The following is a 20,865-nucleotide window of genomic DNA, read 5'->3' as shown; positions in this document are numbered from 1 at the left end:
ACAGGAGGACACAGAGGAGGGTCCCAGCCCCCAGGAAGCGGTGCCGGCAGTTCTCCACGGGCTTGGGCGTTTTCCAGAGGTAGGAGATGGAGGGGACTGATTTCTTCAGCGCCCCACAAACCACGCCACCCCACCCCACCCATGGGACACATCCCCAGAGAGAGTCCCCATACACTGGCTCCCCTCCCCCTTGCGCTGTGCCCCAGCCCTGGCCCGGGGGAATAGGCGGCAGCCCACCCACAGGGCGAGGGGGGGGCGCAGCTGAAAGGGGTTGTGGGGGAGGGCGGCCCCTGGCTGGGGTCAAAGGGCGAGCATCTGGCGCGGCGCGCTGTGGGCAGTCAGCGGCAGCGACGCGCTGGGGGTGGGCAGCGGGTAGGTGAAGGAGGCCGGGGGAGGAGACGAGGGGGGCTGGAAGGGCTCCACCTTGGCGAGTCCAGCCATGGAGTCGCATCTTGTGTTAGTGTGAGTGTGTGTGTGTGTATGGAGAGACAGCCCCCCACCCTGCCCCGCCCCGCCCATCACCCCCTTCCTTCCCTGGGAGCCCACGGGGCCTGGGGCTGGAGGAGGCGGCGGGGAAGCACAGAGGGTGGCCACACCACCCTGAATGCCCCTTATCTCGTCTGGTCTTGGAAGCTAAGCAGGGTCGGGCCATCGTTAGTACCTGGATGGGAGACCGCCTGGGCATACCGGGTGCCACAGGCTTCTTCTTCTTCTTCTTCTTTTTTTTGCCTCTTGTTCTGTCCCCTTTCTGGGAGGGCGGCAGCGGCCGGGGTGGGGGTGACCCCCACCCTCGGCGCCCGCCGTGGTGCCTGGCGCGCCAGCCCTCACCGTGGGGCCTCCTCTTGTCCCAAGCCGCGACACCGCTGCCACGCGGCAGCATGCGTGGCATCTGGACTCTCAGGTCTCAGACCAAAAGTCTGGCACCCTGTCTGACCGTCCCCCATGGGTGTGTGGACACAGCCAGATCCACACCGCGCCCTGCCTGCCCGTCTCCGGTGGGTGTGTGGACACAGCCAGATCTACACAGCGCCCTGCCTGCCCGTCTCCGGTGGGTGAGTGGACACAGCCACATCCACACAGCACCCTTTCTGGCCAGATCCAAACAGCACACTCTCTGCCCGTCTCCCGTGGGTGTGTTGACACAGCCACATCCACACAGCACCCTTCCGCCCGTCTCCCATGGGTGAGTGGACACAGCCAGATCCACACCGCGCCCTGCCTGCCCGTCTCCGGTGGGTGTGTGGACACAGCCAGATCCACACCGCGCCCTGCCTGCCCGTCTCCGGTGGGTGAGTGGACACAGCCACATCCACACAGCACCCTTTCTGACCATCTCCCATGGATGTGTGGACACAGCATGTTCCACACAGCGCCCTGCCTGCCCATCTGCCGTGGGTGAGTGGACAGAGCCAGATCCACATAGCGCCCTCCCTGCCCGTCTCCCGTGAGTGTGTGTTCATGGCAACATCCACACGGCGCCCAGCCTGCCCGTCTCCCGTGCGTGAGTGGACACAGCCACATCCACAGCGCCCTGCCTGCTCGTCTACCGTGAGTCAGTGGAAACAGCCAGATCTACACTGCGCCCTGCCTACCCATCTCCCGTGGGTGAGTGGACACAGCCACATCCACACTGCAACCTGCCATCCCGTCTCCCGTGGGTGTGTGGACACGGCAAGATCCACACTGCGCCCTGCCTCCCCGTCTCCCGTGGCTGTGTGGACACGGCAAGATCGACACTGCGCCCTGCCTCCCTGTCTCCTGTGGGTGAGTGGACACAGCCAGTTCCACACAGCGCCCTGCCTGACCATATCCCATGGGTAAGTGGACACACCCAGATCCAAACAGCGCCCTGCCTTCCCGTCTCCATTGGGTGTGTGGACAAAGCCAGATCCACACAGAGCTCTGCCTGCCCATCACCCATGGGTGAGTGGACACAGTCAGATCCACACTGCGCCCTGCCTGCCCGTCTCCCGTGGTTGAGTGGAAACAGCAGGATCCACACTGCGCGCTGCCTGCCCATCTCCAGTGGGTGAGTGGACAGAGCCAGATACACACGGCGCCCAGCCTGCCCGTCTCCCATTGGTGAGTGGACACAGCCACATCCACAAAGCACCTTGCCTGACCATCTCCCATGGGTGTGTGGACACAGCAAGTTCCACACTGCGCTCTGCCTGCCCATCTCCCGTGGGTGAGTGGACACAGCCACATCAACACTGCGCCCTGCCTCCCGTTTCCCGTGGGTGTGTGGACACACCAGTTCCACACTGCACCCTGTCTGCCCGACACCCCTGGGTGAGTGGAACCAGCCAGTTCAACACTGGGCCCTGCCTGCCCGTCTCCCATGAGTGTGTGGACACGGCAAGATCCACACTGTGCCCTACCTGCCCGTCTCCTGTGGTTGAGTGGACACAGCCAGTTCCACACTGCACCCTGCCTGCCCGTCTCCCGTGGCTGAGTAGACACAGGCAGATCCACACAGCGCCCTGCCTGCCCGTCTCCCGTGGGTGAGTAGACACAGCCAGATCCACACAGCGCCGCGACCTGCCTGCCCGTCTCCCGTGGGTTAGTGGACATAGCCAGATCCACACAGTGCCCTGCCTGTCCGTCTCTCATGAGTGTGTCGACACAACCAGATCCACACGGCGCCCAGCCTGCACGTCTCCCATGGGTGTGTGGACACAGCCAGATACAGCGCCCTGTCTGCCCGTCTCCCGTGGGTGAGTGGACACAGCCAGATCCACACTGCACCCTGCCTGCCCGTCTCCCGTGGGTGAGTGGACACAGCCAGATTGTCACGGTGCCCAGCCTGCCCATCTCGTGTGGGTGAGTGGACACAGCCACATCCACACAGCACCCTTCCTGCCAGTCTCACGTGGGTGAGTGGACACAGCCAGATCCACACTGCGCCCTGCCTTCCCGTCTCCCGTGGGTGAGTGGACACAGCCAGTTCTACACTGTGCCCTGTGTGCCCGTCACCCATGGGTGAGTGGACACAGCCAGTTCCACACTGTGCCTTGCCTGCCCGTCTCCCGTGGGTGTGAGGACACGGCAAGATCCACACTGCACCCTACCTGCCTGTATCCCGTGGGTGAGTGGACACAGCCGGTTCCACACTGCGCCCTTCCTGCCCATCTCTTGTGGGTGAGTGGACACAGACACATCCACAATGTGCCCTGCCTGTCCGTCTCCCGGGAGTGTGTGGACACAGCCAGATCCACACGGCGCCCAGCCTGCCCGTCTCCCGTGGGTGTGTGGACACAGCCACATCCACACAGCACCCTGCCTGACCGTATCCCATGGTTGTGTGGAAACATCTAGATCCACAAAGCGCCGTGCCTGCCCGTCTCCTGAGGGTGTGTAGACACAGCCAGTTCCACACTGCTCCCTGCCTGCCCGTCTCCCGTGGGTGTGTGAACACAGCCAGATCCACACAGCGCCCTGCCTGCCCGTCACCCATGGGTAATTGGACACAGCCAGACCCAGACAGCGCCCTGCCTGCCCATCTCCCGTGGCTGTGTGGACACGGCAAGATCCACACAGCGCCCTGCCTGCCCGTCTCCCGTGGGTTAGTGGACACAGCCAGATCCACACTGCGCCCTGCCTGCTTGTCTCTGGTGACTGTGTGGACACAGCAAATTCCACACAGCGCCCTGCCTGACCGTCTCCCATGGGCTGTGTAGACAGCCAGTTCCACACAGAGCCCTGCTTGCCCGTCTCCCGTGGGTGAGTGGACACAGCCAGTTCCACACTGCGCCCTGCCTGCCCGTCTCCCGTGGGTGTGTGGACACACCCAGATCAACACAGCGCACGGCCTGCCAGTCTCCCATGGGTGTGTGGACACACCCAGATCAACACAGCGCACGGCCTGCCGTCTCCCATGGGTGTGTGGTCACAGCCAGTTCCACACTGCGCCCTGCCTGCCTGTCACCCATGGGTGAGTGGACACAGCCAGATCCACTGCGCCCTGCCTGCCCGACTCCCGTGGGTGTGTGGACACACCCAGTTCCACACTGCGCCCTTCATGCCCATCTCTAATCTGTGTGGGGACACATCCAGATCAACTCAGCGCCCAGCCTGCCCGTCTCCCGTGGGTGAGTGGACACAGCCAGATCAACACAGCGCACGGCCTGCCCGTCTCCCATGGGTGTGTGGACACAGCCAGTTCCACACTGCGCCCTGCCTGCCCATCACCCATGGGTGAGTGGACACAGCCAGATCCACACTGCACCCTGCCTGCCCGTCTCCCGTGGTTGAGTGGACACAGCCAGATCCACACTGCACCCTGCCTGCCCGTCTCCCGTGGGTATGTGGACATAGCCATTTCTATACAGAGCCCTGCCTGCCCCTCTCCGGTGGGTGTGTGGACACAGCCAGTTCCAAATTGTGCCCTGCCGGCCCATCACCCATGTTTGAGTGGACACAGCTAGTTCCACACTGCGCCCTACCTGCCCGTCTCCCATGGGTGAGTGGATACAGCCACATCCACACTGCGCCCCGACTGCCCGTCTCCCGTGGGTGTATGGACACAGCAAGATGCACACTGCGCCCTGCCTGCCCATCTCCTGTGGGTGTGTGGACACAGCCAGATCCACACGGCACCCAGCCTGCCCGTCTCCCGTGAGTGAGTGGACACAGCCAGATCCACACTGCGCCCTGCCTGCCCGTCTCGCGTGTGTGTGTGGTCACAGCAAGTTCCACACAGAGCTCTGCCTGCCCGTCTCCTGTGCTTGTGTGGACACAGCTAGTTCACTCTGTGCCCTGCCTGCCCATCACCCATGGGTGAGTGGACACAGCCAGATCCACACGGCACCCAGCTTGCCCGTCTCCCATGGGTGAGTGGACACAGCCACATCCACACAGCGCCCTGCCTGCCCGTCTCCCATGGGTGAGTGGACACAGCCACATCCACACAGCGCCCTGCCTGCCCGTCACGCATGGGTGTGTGGACACAGCCCGATCCACACTGCACCCTGCCTGCAAGTCTGCCGTGGGTGTGTGGACAGGGCAAGATCCACACTGTTCCCTGCCTGCCCGTCAGGCATGGGTGAGTAGACACAGCCCGATCCACACTGCGCCCTGCCTGCAAGTCTCCCGTGGGTGAGTGGACATAGCCACATCCACACTGCGCCCTGTCTGCCCGTCACCCATGGGTGAGTGGACAAAGCCAGTTCCACACTGCGCCCTGCCTGCCCATCCTCGGTGGGTGTGTAGACACGGCAAGATCCACACTTTGCCCTACCTGCCCGTCGCCCATGTGTGAGTGGACATAGCAAGTTCCACACTCTGCCCTACCTTCCCGTCTCCCGTGGGTGAGTGGAAACAGCCACATCCACAGTGCGCCCTGCCTGCCCGTCGCCCGTGGGTGTGTGGACACGGCAAGATCCACACTGCACACTGCCTTCCCGTCTCCCGTGGGTGAGTGGACACAGGCACATCCACACTGCGCCCTGCCTGCCTCTCTCCTTTGGGAGAGTGGACACAGCCACGTCCACAGAGCGCCCTGCCTGCCTGTCTCCCGTGGGTCAGTGGAAACAGCCATGTACACAAAGCGCCCTTCCTGCCAGTCTCCAGTGGGTATGTGGACACAGCAAGTTCCACACTGTGCCCTGACTGCTCGTCTCCCGTGGGTGTGTGGACACGGCCAGATCCACACAGCACCCTGCCAGACCGACCCCCATGGGTGCGTGGACACAGCCAGTTCCACACTGAGCCATGCCTGCCCGTCTCCTGTGGGTGAGTGGACACAGCCAGTTCCACACAGCGCCCAGCCTGCCCATCTCCCTTGGGTGTGTGGACACAGCCAGATCCACACAGCAACCTGCCTGACCGTTTTCCAAGGGTTTGTGGACACAGCCTGTTCCAACTGCGCCCTGCATGCCCGTCTCCCGTTGGTGTGTGGACACACCCAGATCCACACAGCGCCCTGCCTGCCTGTCTCCTTTGGGTGAGTGGACACAGCCAAGTCCACAGAGCGCCCTGCCTGCCCATCTCCTGTGGGTCAGTGGAAAAAGCCATGTCCACACAGCGCCCTTCCTGCCAGTCTCCGGTGGGAGTGTGGACACAGCAAGTTCCACACTGTGCCCTGCCTTCCCGTCACCCATGGGTGTGTGGACACAGCCAGTTACACACAGCGTCCTGCCTGCCCGTCTCCCGTGGGTGTGTGGACTCAGCCAGATCAACACAGCGCACGGCCTGCCAGTCTCCCAAGGGTGTGTGGACACACCCAGATCAGCACAGCGCACGGCCTGCCCGTCTCTCATGGGTGTGTGGACACAGCCAGTTCCACACTGAGCCCTGCCTGCTCATCTCTCGTGAGTGTGTGGACACAGCCAGTTCCACACTGCGCCCTGCCTGCCCGTCACCCATGGGTGAGTGGACACAGCCAGGTCCACAATGCGCCCTGCTTGCCCGTCTCCCTTTGGTGTGTGCCGACAGCCAGTTTCACACTGCACCCAGCCTGCCGGTCTACCGGGGGTGAGTGGACACAGTCACATCCACACTGTGCCCTACCTGCCCGTCTCCCTTGGGTGTGTGGACTCAGCCCGATCCACTAGGCGCCCAGCCTGCCCATCTCCCGTGGGTGTGTGGACAAGCCACATCCACACAGCATTCTGCCTGACCGTCTCCCGTGGGTGTGTGGATACAGCCACAACCACACTGCGCCCTGCCTGCCCATCTCCCGTGGGTGAGTGGACACAGCCAGTTCCACTCAGAGCTCTGCCTGCCCGTCTCCCATGGGTGAGTGGACACAGCAACATCCACACTGAGTCCTGCCTGCCCGTCTCATGGGTGAGTGGACACAGCCGGATCCACACCGCGCCCGGCCTGACCGTATCCCATGGGTGTGGGGAAACAGCCAGTTCCAACTGCGCCCTGCCTGCCCGTCTCCCGTGGGTGTGTGGACACACCCAGATCCACACAGCGCCCTACCTGCCCGTCTGCCGTGAATCAGTGGAAACAGCCATGTCCACACAGCGCCCTTCCTGCCCATCACCAGTGGGTGTGTGGACACAGCAAGTTCCACACTGTGCCCTGCCTGACCATCACCCATAGGTGTGTGGACACATCCAGTTCCACACACGACCCCGCCTGCCTGTCTCCCGTGGGTGTGTGGATACGGGAAGATCCTCACAGCGTCTGCTCTTTGGGAACCGACACGCTGGAGGAAACCTTGAGAGTCTGAGAGGGGACGGAGTTCCAGAAGAAGGCCAGGAGGTCATTTTGAGGGAGTATGTGACCAGAACTCGTCCCATTGGTTTTGGGGTTCTATGGGCTACACGTAGGATTCTAGAGTGGTGGCACCTGATGTTGGGGGATCCGGAGTCACACCCAGACCTGCTCCACAGGCCTCCTTTTACTTTTCTCTTCGGATTCATTATTTTTAAAAAGTGTCTCTACCTCTATCATTGATTTTCTTTTCTCTCTCTTTTCAAGCAGATGATGGGAGTACAAGTATTCAGGTGACATGTGTTGCCCGTGCCCCCCTCCCCCCTGTGTTCTTATTCATTTACCTCTGATGTCGTTCCAGCGTATTGTGGGGGTACCAATGTTAAGGTCGGGTACATTGCCCTCTCCCAACCTCCCCCTCAGGTCAGAGCTTCAAGTGTGCCCATCCCACAGTCGGTGCACACCCACTCCATACCTAATGGAGGTGTATGCCCATCCCCTCCCCCCACCCGCCCGAAACCCACCCGATGAAGGTGATTCCCCTCTGTCCACTTAGGTGTCCATCCGTTCCTACCAATTTGCTGGTGAGCGCACTCACGTGGTGCTCGTGTGTCCATTCTTGGAATACTTGGCTTACTGGAATGGGTTCCAGCTCTGGCCAGGAGAGCACGAGAGGTGCCCTCTCACCGCTGCTCCTCCTAGCTGAATAGCACTCCGTGGTGTCCACGCGCCACATGTTATTAATGCACTCCTGGATGGATGGGCACTCGGGTCGCTTCCACATCTTTGCGATTGTGAATTGTGCCCTAACTGTAACCCTAACCCTTACCCAGCCCGTCTCCTCTGCCCCTGCCTGACGCGCTCCTCCCCGGCCAGGCCCGTCACTGTCCTGGGCCCCTGACTGACCGGCTCCTTCCCGCCCGGCCTGTCACCTTCCTCTGCCCCTGCCTGACACCCTCCTCCCCGCCCGGCCCCTCACCTCGGCCCCTGCCTGACTCGCTCCTCCCCACCCGGCCGGTCACCGTCCTGGGCCCCTGCCTGACCGGCTCCTTCCCGCCCGGCCTGTCACCGTCCTCTGCCCCTGCCTGACACCCTCCTCCCCGCCCGGCCCCTCACCTCGGCCCCTGCCTGACTCGCTCCTCCCCACCCGGCCGGTCACCGTCCTGGGCCCCTGCCTGACCGGCTCCTTCCCGCCCGGCCTGTCACCGTCCTCTGCCCCTGCCTGACACCCTCCTCCCCGCTCGGCCCCTCACCTCGACCCCTGCCTGACTCGCTCCTCCCCACCCGGCCGGTCACCGTCCTGGGCCCCTGCCTGACCGGCTCCTTCCCGGCCGGCCTGTCACCGTCCTCTGCCCCTGCCTTACACGCTCCTCCCCGCCCGTCACCCTCCTAGGACCCTGCCTGACCGGCTCCTCCATCGCCTGGGCCTTCCAAGGGCTTGGTGTGGACGCTGCTTCCAGGAAGCCCTCCGGGAACCCGGCAGCAGGGCGGCCTCAGCAGTCTGGCTCAGGTGCCCCGCTGTGCCGCGGGGGCCCAGCCTGGTGTCTTCCCTGAGGCCCTGCAGCTGCCGCTCCCCGCAAGGGGAGAGCCGGGGAGGTGGGGACCGCCTCCTGATGGGGACGTACACGCAGCTCTCCACGTCGGATTCCGGGGCTCTCTGTCCTGCCCGAAGGCCCAGCTGGCCTGCGGGTCCTTAGAGTGGCAGAAACATCCTCAAACTGACATTGCGAGTCCGGTGGTTGTCTGCACTTTTGTGTGGGCACCCCAGGGAGGCCCAGGGGCTGGCTGGACAACGCGGTCTGCTCGGGTGCTTTGGAGTAGCAACCGATGCCCTGTGGACTTTGGTAGCAGCGTCTGAGGTGTCTCTGAGCCCTGCGCCATGTCGGGGGTGGGGAGGAGGAGGTGGAGGAGGAGGAGGAGGAGGAGGAGGAGGAAGAGGAGTGGGGGGAGGGAGGGGCCGTGACCTGCAGTCGTGTTCCCGGGGTGGCACGGCATGTGGCTTCTTGCACAGGCTGCTTGGCCTGGGCTCCCTGCACCTGGGCCTTTGGAGGACTGGCCCAGTGCTTGCCAACACTTCCTGCAGGGACCCAGAGCTGGGAGGTTGCATCTCCCAGCCCTGGGTCGGGCAGAGCCCCAGTGGGCCATGCCCACAAGCTCTCTCTGCACGGGTCCCCCAGAGGGCTTCTTTGGGACCAGGATTCTCTTGCGGGTGATTTTTTAAGGTCTGGCCCCTGGATGGAGGGGCACCAGGGGTAGAGGAGCCGGAAGCGGAAGGGGGTGCCCATGCGAGGGGACACTTTCAGGCCAAGTCCCAGCTTCAGCCTCATCCTCCTGGGAACCCCCGGAGTGGACATCACACCTCCTGGTTGTCCCGCTCTGAGACAAGGAGCCGGGCTTCGCATTCCCACAGCAGCCAGTCGTGGGCTGCGGACACCTGGGGCGTTGGGAACTCCCTGGCTTCTCCTTGGATTACCATTTGGAGCTGCTTGGGAATTGTGCCGCCACACACACCCGAGTGCAGGTGTCTTCTGCACAGACTGCGGGCCTCGCTCTTCTGAATGCCGCTAGCTCGCCACCCACCCACGGGTGAACCTGGTCAGGGTACTTTCTCTCAGGGGCAGACTCTGATCCGGGCGGGCTACCGGTGTTTCTGTTTGCTCGTTTCTTTCTTCCGTTTCGGGAAAGGCTTCCTTACTGGGTTTGGAAATCTCCTATGCCTTTCCTCGCCTATTCTGTCAGCTTTAAAATTCTCTTTCAGTTGCCACCCTCACAGATGGATTAGGAAACTCTTTTCGGTGCATTCATTAGTGAAAAGACCTCAATGAAGCTCGAATCCAATATCTAATCGCCGACTTTTAGCAAGTCCACACCCCAGGGTGGTTGGGGTCCAATGCAGCCCCGGCCAGGCCCAGGCCCCTTGGACTGGGCCACAGGAGGACACAGAGCAGGGTCCCGGCCCCCACGGTCGCGGTGCCGGCATTCTCCAAGGGCTTGGGGGTTTTCCAGAGGTAGGAGATGGAGGGGACTGGTTTCTTCAGCGCCCCACAGGCCACGCCACCCCACCCCACCCATGGGACACATCCCGAGAGACGCCCCTACACTCGCTCGCCTCCCCCATGCGCTGTGCCGCAGCCCTGGCCCGGGGGAATAGGCGGCAGCCCACCCACAGGGCTGGGGGCGCAGGTGAAAGGGGTTGTGCGCGAGGCCGGCCCCTGGCTGGGGGCAAAGGGCGAGCGCCCCACGCGTGCGCAGTCAGCGGCGGCCGGCGCCCTGGGAGTGGGGAGCGGGTAGGTGAAGGAGGCGAGGTGAGGAGAGGAGGGGGGCTGGAAGGTCCCCACCTTGGCGGGTCCAGCCGTGGAGGCACATCGTGTGTGTGTGTGTGTGTCTGTGTCTGTGTGTCTGTGTGTCTGTGTGTGGAGAGACAGCCCCCCACCCCGCCCCGTCCCTCACCTCAGTCCCGCGAACTCAACAGGCCCTGTCCGACCGGCGAACTCAACAGGCCCGGCCCGGTGCGGGGCAGAGCTATCGCGGGGAAGTGCAGTGAGACTCGGCTTCTTGAGCGGGGCAGGGGCGCCCTCCGCCGTCTAAGGCCACACCACCCTGAACGCTTCCCATCTCTTCTGATCTCCGAAGCTAAGCAGCTTCCGTCCCGGTTAGTACTTGCATGGGAGACCGCCTGGGAATACCGGGTGCCGGAGGCTTTCTTTTTTCTTTACTTTTCTTTTTTTTTTGCCTCTCATTCTGTCCCCTTTCTGGGAGTGCTACTGCGGTGGCGGCGGCGGGTCCCGCGGATCGCCCCCACCCTCAGCGCCCCCCGGGGTGCCTGCCACCACAGCCCACACCGTGGGGCCTCCTCTTGTCCCGAGCCGCGGCACCGCCGCCACGCGGCAGCATGCGTGCCATCTGGACTGTCAGGTCTCAGACCAAAGGTCTGGTCTGTGGGAACCGACACGCTGGAGGAAACCTTGAGAGTCTGAGAGGGGAGGGAGTTCCGGAAGCATTCCAGGATGTAATTTGAGGGAGTATGTGACCAGAACTCGTCCCGTTGCTTTCGGGGTTCTATGGGCTACACCTAGGAATCTTTGGTGGTGGCACCAGATGTTGGGGGATCCGGAGTCACACCCAGACCTGCTCCACAGGCCTCCTTTTACTTTTCTTTTCGGATTCATTTTCTTAAAAAGTGTCTCTTATCTCTATTATTGCATTTTCTTTTCTCTCTCTTTCCAAGCAGATGATGGGAGTCCAAGCATTGAGGTGACATGTATTGCCCCTGCCCCCCAGCCCCTGTTTTCTTATTCATTTATTTCTCATTTTCTCCCAGCCTATTGTGAGGGTACCAAGGTTAAGGTCAGGTGCATTGCTCTTTCCCCGCCTCCCCCCTCGGGTCAGAGCTCCAAGCGCGCCCATCCCCCAGTTGGTGCGCACCCACCCCCTCCCTAATGGATGTGTATGTCCACCCCCTCCCCACGCCCGCCCGACACCCACCCGATGAAGGTGATTCCCCTCAGTCCACTTAGGTGTCCATCCGTTCCTACCAATTTGCTGGTGAGCGCGCTCACGTGGTGCTCGTGTGTCCATTCTTGGGATACTTGGCTTACTGGAACGGGTTCCAGCTCTGGCCAGGAGAGCACGAGAGGCGCCCTCTCACCGCTGCTCCTCACAGCCGAATAGCACTCCGTGGTGTCCACGCGCCACATGTTATTAATGCACTCCTGGATGGATGGGCACTCGGGTCGCTTCCACATCTTTGCGATTGTGAATTGTGCCCTAACTGTAACCCTAACCCTTACCCAGCCCGTCTCCTCTGCCCCTGCCTGACGCGCTCCTCCCCGGCCAGGCCCGTCACTGTCCTGGGCCCCTGACTGACCGGCTCCTTCCCGCCCGGCCTGTCACCGTCCTCTGCCCCTGCCTGACACCCTCCTCCCCGCTCGGCCCCTCACCTCGGCCCCTGCCTGACTCGCTCCTCCCCACCCGGCCGGTCACCGTCCTGGGCCCCTGCCTGACCGGCTCCTTCCCGCCCGGCCTGTCACCGTCCTCTGCCCCTGCCTTACACGCTCCTCCCCGCCCGTCACCCTCCTAGGACCCTGCCTGACCGGCTCCTCCATCGCCTGGGCCTTCCAAGGGCTTGGTGTGGACGCTGCTTCCAGGAAGCCCTCCGGGAACCCGGCAGCAGGGCGGCCTCAGCAGTCTGGCTCAGGTGCCCCTCTGTGCCGCGGGGGCCCAGCCTGGTGTCTTCCCTGAGGCCCTGCAGCTGCCGCTCCCCGCAAGGGGAGAGCCGGGGAGGTGGGGACCGCCTCCTGATGGGGACGTACACGCAGCTCTCCACGTCGGATTCCGGGGCTCTCTGTCCTGCCCGAAGGCCCAGCTGGCCTGCGGGTCCTTAGAGTGGCAGAAACATCCTCAAACTGACATTGCGAGTCCGGTGGTTGTCTGCACTTTTGTGTGGGCACCCCAGGGAGGCCCAGGGGCTGGCTGGACAACGCGGTCTGCTCGGGTGCTTTGGAGTAGCAACCGATGCCCTGTGGACTTTGGTAGCAGCGTCTGAGGTGTCTCTGAGCCCTGCGCCATGTCGGGGGTGGGGAGGAGGAGGTGGAGGAGGAGGAGGAGGAGGAGGAGGAAGAGGAGGAGGAAGAGGAGTGGGGGGAGGGAGGGGCCGTGACCTGCAGTCGTGTTCCCGGGGTGGCACGGCATGTGGCTTCTTGCACAGGCTGCTTGGCCTGGGCTCCCTGCACCTGGGCCTTTGGAGGACTGGCCCAGTGCTTGCCAACACTTCCTGCAGGGACCCAGAGCTGGGAGGTTGCATCTCCCAGCCCTGGGTCGGGCAGAGCCCCAGCGGGCCATGCCCACAAGCTCTCTCAGCACGGGTCCCCCAGAGGGCTTCTTTGGGACCAGGATTCTCTTGCGGGTGATTTTTTAAGGTCTGGCCCCTGGATGGAGGGGCACCAGGGGTAGAGGAGCCGGAAGCGGAAGGGGGTGCCCATGCGAGGGGACACTTTCAGGCCAAGTCCCAGCTTCAGCCTCATCCTCCTGGGAACCCCCGGAGTGGACATCACACCTCCTGGTTGTCCCGCTCTGAGACAAGGAGCCGGGCTTCGCATTCCCACAGCAGCCAGTCGTGGGCTGCGGACACCTGGGGCGTTGGGAACTCCCTGGCTTCTCCTTGGATTACCATTTGGAGCTGCTTGGGAATTGTGCCGCCACACACACCCGAGTGCAGGTGTCTTCTGCACAGACTGCGGGCCTCGCTCTTCTGAACGCCGCTAGCTCGCCACCCACCCACGGGTGAACCTGGTCAGGGTACTTTCTCTCAGGGGCAGACTCTGATCCGGGCGGGCTACCGGTGTTTCTGTTTGCTCGTTTCTTTCTTCCGTTTCGGGAAAGGCTTCCTTACTGGGTTTGGAAATCTCCTATGCCTTTCCTCGCCTATTCTGTCAGCTTTAAAATTCTCTTTCAGTTGCCACCCTCACAGATGGATTAGGAAACTCTTTTCGGTGCATTCATTAGTGAAAAGACCTCAATGAAGCTCGAATCCAATATCTAATCGCCGACTTTTAGCAAGTCCACACCCCAGGGTGGTTGGGGTCCAATGCAGCCCCGGCCAGGCCCAGGCCCCTTGGACTGGGCCACAGGAGGACACAGAGCAGGGTCCCGGCCCCCACGGTCGCGGTGCCGGCATTCTCCAAGGGCTTGGGGGTTTTCCAGAGGTAGGAGATGGAGGGGACTGGTTTCTTCAGCGCCCCACAGGCCACGCCACCCCACCCCACCCATGGGACACATCCCGAGAGACGCCCCTACACTCGCTCGCCTCCCCCATGCGCTGTGCCGCAGCCCTGGCCCGGGGGAATAGGCGGCAGCCCACCCACAGGGCTGGGGGCGCAGGTGAAAGGGGTTGTGCGCGAGGCCGGCCCCTGGCTGGGGGCAAAGGGCGAGCGCCCCACGCGTGCGCAGTCAGCGGCGGCCGGCGCCCTGGGAGTGGGGAGCGGGTAGGTGAAGGAGGCGAGGTGAGGAGAGGAGGGGGGCTGGAAGGTCCCCACCTTGGCGGGTCCAGCCGTGGAGGCACATCGTGTGTGTGTGTGTGTGTCTGTGTCTGTGTGTCTGTGTGTCTGTGTGTGGAGAGACAGCCCCCCACCCCGCCCCGTCCCTCACCTCAGTCCCGCGAACTCAACAGGCCCTGTCCGACCGGCGAACTCAACAGGCCCGGCCCGGCGCGGGGCAGAGCTATCGCGGGGAAGTGCAGTGAGACTCGGCTTCTTGAGCGGGGCAGGGGCGCCCTCCGCCGTCTAAGGCCACACCACCCTGAACGCTTCCCATCTCTTCTGATCTCCGAAGCTAAGCAGCTTCCGTCCTGGTTAGTACTTGCATGGGAGACCGCCTGGGAATACCGGGTGCCGGAGGCTTTCTTTTTTCTTTACTTTTCTTTTTTTTTTGCCTCTCATTCTGTCCCCTTTCTGGGAGTGCTACTGCGGTGGCGGCGGCGGGTCCCGCGGATCGCCCCCACCCTCAGCGCCCCCCGGGGTGCCTGCCACCACAGCCCACACCGTGGGGCCTCCTCTTGTCCCGAGCCGCGGCACCGCCGCCACGCGGCAGCATGCGTGCCATCTGGACTGTCAGGTCTCAGACCAAAGGTCTGGTCTGTGGGAACCAACACGCTGGAGGAAACCTTGAGAGTCTGAGAGGGGAGGGAGTTCCGGAAGCATTCCAGGATGTAATTTGAGGGAGTATGTGACCAGAACTCGTCCCGTTGCTTTCGGGGTTCTATGGGCTACACCTAGGAATCTTTGGTGGTGGCACCAGATGTTGGGGGATCCGGAGTCACACCCAGACCTGCTCCACAGGCCTCCTTTTACTTTTCTTTTCGGATTCATTTTCTTAAAAAGTGTCTCTTATCTCTATTATTGCATTTTCTTTTCTCTCTCTTTCCAAGCAGATGATGGGAGTCCAAGCATTGAGGTGACATGTATTGCCCCTGCCCCCCAGCCCCTGTTTTCTTATTCATTTATTTCTCATTTTCTCCCAGCCTATTGTGAGGGTACCAAGGTTAAGGTCAGGTGCATTGCTCTTTCCCCGCCTCCCCCCTCGGGTCAGAGCTCCAAGCGCGCCCATCCCCCAGTTGGTGCGCACCCACCCCCTCCCTAATGGATGTGTATGTCCACCCCCTCCCCACGCCCGCCCGACACCCACCCGATGAAGGTGATTCCCCTCAGTCCACTTAGGTGTCCATCCGTTCCTACCAATTTGCTGGTGAGCGCGCTCACGTGGTGCTCGTGTGTCCATTCTTGGGATACTTGGCTTACTGGAACGGGTTCCAGCTCTGGCCAGGAGAGCACGAGAGGCGCCCTCTCACCGCTGCTCCTCACAGCCGAATAGCACTCCGTGGTGTCCACGCGCCACATGTTATTAATGCACTCCTGGATGGATGGGCACTCGGGTCGCTTCCACATCTTTGCGATTGTGAATTGTGCCCTAACTGTAACCCTAACCCTTACCCAGCCCGTCTCCTCTGCCCCTGCCTGACGCGCTCCTCCCCGGCCAGGCCCGTCACTGTCCTGGGCCCCTGACTGACCGGCTCCTTCCCGCCCGGCCTGTCACCTTCCTCTGCCCCTGCCTGACACCCTCCTCCCCGCCCGGCCCCTCACCTCGGCCCCTGCCTGACTCGCTCCTCCCCACCCGGCCGGTCACCGTCCTGGGCCCCTGCCTGACCGGCTCCTTCCCGCCCGGCCTGTCACCGTCCTCTGCCCCTGCCTGACACCCTCCTCCCCGCTCGGCCCCTCACCTCGGCCCCTGCCTGACTCGCTCCTCCCCACCCGGCCGGTCACCGTCCTGGGCCCCTGCCTGACCGGCTCCTTCCCGCCCGGCCTGTCACCGTCCTCTGCCCCTGCCTTACACGCTCCTCCCCGCCCGTCACCCTCCTAGGACCCTGCGTGACCGGCTCCTCCATCGCCTGGGCCTTCCAAGGGCTTGGTGTGGACGCTGCTTCCAGGAAGCCCTCCGGGAACCCGGCAGCAGGGCGGCCTCAGCAGTCTGGCTCAGGTGCCCCGCTGTGCCGCGGGGGCCCAGCCTGGTGTCTTCCCTGAGGCCCTGCAGCTGCCGCTCCCCGCAAGGGGAGAGCCGGGGAGGTGGGGACCGCCTCCTGATGGGGACGTACACGCAGCTCTCCACGTCGGATTCCGGGGCTCTCTGTCCTGCCCGAAGGCCCAGCTGGCCTGCGGGTCCTTAGAGTGGCAGAAACATCCTCAAACTGACATTGCGAGTCCGGTGGTTGTCTGCACTTTTGTGTGGGCACCCCAGGGAGGCCCAGGGGCTGGCTGGACAACGCGGTCTGCTCGGGTGCTTTGGAGTAGCAACCGATGCCCTGTGGACTTTGGTAGCAGCGTCTGAGGTGTCTCTGAGCCCTGCGCCATGTCGGGGGTGGGGAGGAGGAGGTGGAGGAGGAGGAGGAGGAGGAGGAGGAAGAGGAGGAGGAAGAGGAGTGGGGGGAGGGAGGGGCCGTGACCTGCAGTCGTGTTCCCGGGGTGGCACGGCATGTGGCTTCTTGCACAGGCTGCTTGGCCTGGGCTCCCTGCACCTGGGCCTTTGGAGGACTGGCCCAGTGCTTGCCAACACTTCCTGCAGGGACCCAGAGCTGGGAGGTTGCATCTCCCAGCCCTGGGTCGGGCAGAGCCCCAGCGGGCCATGCCCACAAGCTCTCTCAGCACGGGTCCCCCAGAGGGCTTCTTTGGGACCAGGATTCTCTTGCGGGTGATTTTTTAAGGTCTGGCCCCTGGATGGAGGGGCACCAGGGGTAGAGGAGCCGGAAGCGGAAGGGGGTGCCCATGCGAGGGGACACTTTCAGGCCAAGTCCCAGCTTCAGCCTCATCCTCCTGGGAACCCCCGGAGTGGACATCACACCTCCTGGTTGTCCCGCTCTGAGACAAGGAGCCGGGCTTCGCATTCCCACAGCAGCCAGTCGTGGGCTGCGGACACCTGGGGCGTTGGGAACTCCCTGGCTTCTCCTTGGATTACCATTTGGAGCTGCTTGGGAATTGTGCCGCCACACACACCCGAGTGCAGGTGTCTTCTGCACAGACTGCGGGCCTCGCTCTTCTGAATGCCGCTAGCTCGCCACCCACCCACGGGTGAACCTGGTCAGGGTACTTTCTCTCAGGGGCAGACTCTGATCCGGGCGGGCTACCGGTGTTTCTGTTTGCTCGTTTCTTTCTTCCGTTTCGGGAAAGGCTTCCTTACTGGGTTTGGAAATCTCCTATGCCTTTCCTCGCCTATTCTGTCAGCTTTAAAATTCTCTTTCAGTTGCCACCCTCACAGATGGATTAGGAAACTCTTTTCGGTGCATTCATTAGTGAAAAGACCTCAATGAAGCTCGAATCCAATATCTAATCGCCGACTTTTAGCAAGTCCACACCCCAGGGTGGTTGGGGTCCAATGCAGCCCCGGCCAGGCCCAGGCCCCTTGGACTGGGCCACAGGAGGACACAGAGCAGGGTCCCGGCCCCCACGGTCGCGGTGCCGGCATTCTCCAAGGGCTTGGGGGTTTTCCAGAGGTAGGAGATGGAGGGGACTGGTTTCTTCAGCGCCCCACAGGCCACGCCACCCCACCCCACCCATGGGACACATCCCGAGAGACGCCCCTACACTCGCTCGCCTCCCCCATGCGCTGTGCCGCAGCCCTGGCCCGGGGGAATAGGCGGCAGCCCACCCACAGGGCTGGGGGCGCAGGTGAAAGGGGTTGTGCGCGAGGCCGGCCCCTGGCTGGGGGCAAAGGGCGAGCGCCCCACGCGTGCGCAGTCAGCGGCGGCCGGCGCCCTGGGAGTGGGGAGCGGGTAGGTGAAGGAGGCGAGGTGAGGAGAGGAGGGGGGCTGGAAGGTCCCCACCTTGGCGGGTCCAGCCGTGGAGGCACATCGTGTGTGTGTGTGTGTGTCTGTGTCTGTGTGTCTGTGTGTCTGTGTGTGGAGAGACAGCCCCCCACCCCGCCCCGTCCCTCACCTCAGTCCCGCGAACTCAACAGGCCCTGTCCGACCGGCGAACTCAACAGGCCCGGCCCGGCGCGGGGCAGAGCTATCGCGGGGAAGTGCAGTGAGACTCGGCTTCTTGAGCGGGGCAGGGGCGCCCTCCGCCGTCTAAGGCCACACCACCCTGAACGCTTCCCATCTCTTCTGATCTCCGAAGCTAAGCAGCTTCCGTCCTGGTTAGTACTTGCATGGGAGACCGCCTGGGAATACCGGGTGCCGGAGGCTTTCTTTTTTCTTTACTTTTCTTTTTTTTTTGCCTCTCATTCTGTCCCCTTTCTGGGAGTGCTACTGCGGTGGCGGCGGCGGGTCCCGCGGATCGCCCCCACCCTCAGCGCCCCCCGGGGTGCCTGCCACCACAGCCCACACCGTGGGGCCTCCTCTTGTCCCGAGCCGCGGCACCGCCGCCACGCGGCAGCATGCGTGCCATCTGGACTGTCAGGTCTCAGACCAAAGGTCTGGTCTGTGGGAACCGACACGCTGGAGGAAACCTTGAGAGTCTGAGAGGGGAGGGAGTTCCGGAAGCATTCCAGGATGTAATTTGAGGGAGTATGTGACCAGAACTCGTCCCGTTGCTTTCGGGGTTCTATGGGCTACACCTAGGAATCTTTGGTGGTGGCACCAGATGTTGGGGGATCCGGAGTCACACCCAGACCTGCTCCACAGGCCTCCTTTTACTTTTCTTTTCGGATTCATTTTCTTAAAAAGTGTCTCTTGTCTCTATTATTGCATTTTCTTTTCTCTCTCTTTCCAAGCAGATGATGGGAGTCCAAGCATTGAGGTGACATGTATTGCCCCTGCCCCCCAGCCCCTGTTTTCTTATTCATTTATTTCTCATTTTCTCCCAGCCTATTGTGAGGGTACCAAGGTTAAGGTCAGGTGCATTGCTCTTTCCCCGCCTCCCCCCTCGGGTCAGAGCTCCAAGCGCGCCCATCCCCCAGTTGGTGCGCACCCACCCCCTCCCTAATGGATGTGTATGTCCACCCCCTCCCCACGCCCGCCCGACACCCACCCGATGAAGGTGATTCCCCTCAGTCCACTTAGGTGTCCATCCGTTCCTACCAATTTGCTGGTGAGCGCGCTCACGTGGTGCTCGTGTGTCCATTCTTGGGATACTTGGCTTACTGGAACGGGTTCCAGCTCTGGCCAGGAGAGCACGAGAGGCGCCCTCTCACCGCTGCTCCTCACAGCCGAATAGCACTCCGTGGTGTCCACGCGCCACATGTTATTAATGCACTCCTGGATGGATGGGCACTCGGGTCGCTTCCACATCTTTGCGATTGTGAATTGTGCCCTAACTGTAACCCTAACCCTTACCCAGCCCGTCTCCTCTGCCCCTACCTGACGCGCTCCTCCCCGGCCAGGCCCGTCACTGTCCTGGGCCCCTGACTGACCGGCTCCTTCCCGCCCGGCCTGTCACCTTCCTCTGCCCCTGCCTGACACCCTCCTCCCCGCCCGGCCCCTCACCTCGGCCCCTGCCTGACTCGCTCCTCCCCACCCGGCCGGTCACCGTCCTGGGCCCCTGCCTGACCGGCTCCTTCCCGCCCGGCCTGTCACCGTCCTCTGCCCCTGCCTGACACCCTCCTCCCCGCTCGGCCCCTCACCTCGGCCCCTGCCTGACTCGCTCCTCCCCACCCGGCCGGTCACCGTCCTGGGCCCCTGCCTGACCGGCTCCTTCCCGCCCGGCCTGTCACCGTCCTCTGCCCCTGCCTTACACGCTCCTCCCCGCCCGTCACCCTCCTAGGACCCTGCGTGACCGGCTCCTCCATCGCCTGGGCCTTCCAAGGGCTTGGTGTGGACGCTGCTTCCAGGAAGCCCTCCGGGAACCCGGCAGCAGGGCGGCCTCAGCAGTCTGGCTCAGGTGCCCCGCTGTGCCGCGGGGGCCCAGCCTGGTGTCTTCCCTGAGGCCCTGCAGCTGCCGCTCCCCGCAAGGGGAGAGCCGGGGAGGTGGGGACCGCCTCCTGATGGGGACGTACACGCAGCTCTCCACGTCGGATTCCGGGGCTCTCTGTCCTGCACGAAGGCCCAGCTGGCCTGCGGGTCCTTAGAGTGGCAGAAACATCCTCAAACTGACATTGCGAGTCCGGTGGTTGTCTGCACTTTTGTGTGGGCACCCCAGGGAGGCCCAGGGGCTGGCTGGACAACGCGGTCTGCTCGGGTGCTTTGGAGTAGCAACCGATGCCCTGTGGACTTTGGTAGCAGCGTCTGAGGTGTCTCTGAGCCCTGCGCCATGTCGGGGGTGGGGAGGAGGAGGTGGAGGAGGAGGAGGAGGAGGAGGAGGAAGAGGAGGAGGAAGAGGAGTGGGGGGAGGGAGGGGCCGTGACCTGCAGTCGTGTTCCCGGGGTGGCACGGCATGTGGCTTCTTGCACAGGCTGCTTGGCCTGGGCTCCCTGCACCTGGGCCTTTGGAGGACTGGCCCAGTGCTTGCCAACACTTCCTGCAGGGACCCAGAGCTGGGAGGTTGCATCTCCCAGCCCTGGGTCGGGCAGAGCCCCAGCGGGCCATGCCCACAAGCTCTCTCAGCACGGGTCCCCCAGAGGGCTTCTTTGGGACCAGGATTCTCTTGCGGGTGATTTTTTAAGGTCTGGCCCCTGGATGGAGGGGCACCAGGGGTAGAGGAGCCGGAAGCGGAAGGGGGTGCCCATGCGAGGGGACACTTTCAGGCCAAGTCCCAGCTTCAGCCTCATCCTCCTGGG

General features: G+C 63.2%; 1 pseudogene; it reads left to right on the top strand.

Annotated features, from left to right (window-relative positions):
* The first annotated feature begins 582 nt into the window (after nt 1-582).
* LOC142871139 (uncharacterized) lies at nt 583-702 on the top strand (annotated as a pseudogene).
* Nucleotides 703-20,865: the final 20,163 nt, after the last annotated feature.

The sequence above is a fragment of the Microcebus murinus genome, chromosome 5 (genome assembly GCF_040939455.1).
Source record: "Microcebus murinus isolate Inina chromosome 5, M.murinus_Inina_mat1.0, whole genome shotgun sequence".
Lineage (NCBI taxonomy): Eukaryota > Metazoa > Chordata > Mammalia > Primates > Cheirogaleidae > Microcebus > Microcebus murinus.
Note: the sequence above shows the minus strand (reverse complement) of the source record. Positions and strands in the feature narration are given on the sequence as shown.